This window comes from Branchiostoma floridae, chromosome 11 (genome assembly GCF_000003815.2).
Source record: "Branchiostoma floridae strain S238N-H82 chromosome 11, Bfl_VNyyK, whole genome shotgun sequence".
NCBI classification, from domain to species: Eukaryota; Metazoa; Chordata; class Leptocardii; order Amphioxiformes; family Branchiostomatidae; genus Branchiostoma; species Branchiostoma floridae.
In genome coordinates this window covers 14,467,443-14,469,014 of record NC_049989.1, presented here as the reverse complement: position 1 = coordinate 14,469,014, position 1,572 = coordinate 14,467,443, and positions in this window count along the sequence as shown.

Here is a 1,572-nt window from a genome sequence, read left to right as displayed (position 1 = left end):
AGTCAAAGGGGTTCTCGCTGTGTAAAGCTTACTGCACATGAGTTCCCCCCAGCAGCCTATCTGCGACAAACTCGATGTACTGTTTCATCAGGTCTTGATTCATCCCAATCAGCCTCACGGGAAGAGCTTCCGTCAGGAACTCTTGCTCAATCTTAACAGCATTGTCGATAATCTGGTGAATCCGCTCCTCACTAGGCTTATTGGTTGCTTTATTCTAGAGTAGCTATATGTGTTGCTCCGGAGTAAAAACACTGCTCCGGAGTAAAAGAAAACTGCTCCGGAGTAAAATAAACTGCTCCTGAGTAAAATAAAACTACTCCGGAGTATGCTCCGGAGTAAGTGAGTAAGTATATTTGTTGTAAGTATGTATATTTGTCATGTACGTACGAACATATACCATCTATATGTACATGCAGTGAAACATTGCTTTGGAGTAGCTATATGTGTTGCTCAGGAGTAAAGAAAACTGCTCCGGAGTAAAATAAACTGCTCCGGAGTAAAAGAAAATTGCTCCGGAGTAAAATAAAGCTGCTCCGGAGTATGCTCCGGAGTAAGTGAGTAAGTATATTTGTTGAATGTATATTTGTCATGTACGTACGAACATATACCATCTATATGTACATGCAGTGAAACATTGCTTTGGAGTAACTATACGTGTTGCTCCAGAGTAAAAAAAAACTGCTCCGGAGTAAAAGAAAACTGCTCCGGAGTAAAATAAACTGCTCCGGAGTAAAAGAAAACTACTCCGGAGTATGCTCCGGAGTAAGTGAGTAAGTATATTCGTTGTAAGTATGTATATTTGTCTAAGTATATTTGTTGTAAGTATGTATATTTGTCATGTACGTACGAACATATACCATCTATATGTACATGCAGTGAAACATTGCTTTGGAGTAGCTATACGTTTTGCTCCGGACTAAAAAAAAAACTGCTCCGGAGTAAGAGAGTAAGTATATTCGTGTTAAGTAACGCATACGTATTTGCCATGTACGTGCCTGTTATGTACTAGGCATATATCAACACAACAATGCAAAAGACAGGAGTGTACGGTGATCCTGTTTTTTAAGACTTTACTATCACTTGACGTCTATAAAAAATGTATCAAAGAATTCATAACCAATGTACATCTCGTCCGATCCTGTATGTCAAACATGGTATGACATTAGGAAAGAAAAGCTGTACTGCAGGCGATATGGCGACCTCACATTACTTCAGGACGAGGTAACCATATTTTTTCATCAATGTCTGTTCTGAGACCCAGTTCTTGCTGTGTACAATCTCATTACTGTAACGAGGCAAAGCAGCGAACTCTATTAGATAAAACTTTTTGCCAGCGCGCTTCGTCTGTTTGATGACACTTTGAGGAACATCGCCTGGCTGGTGAGGTAGTGCGATGGTCAAGTCTCGATAGAGTGTCCACTCCTCCTCGTCACCGCTGTGGTAGCCGCTGTCGTAGCCAGTGCGTTCACTTTCATCAGATGAAACCGTCCCTGAGGACACATCTGTCCCTGTATCACTCTCGGAACCACTTTGGTCGCTGTCGGTTTCTTCTGTGGAGTCTCCCTGCTCGGA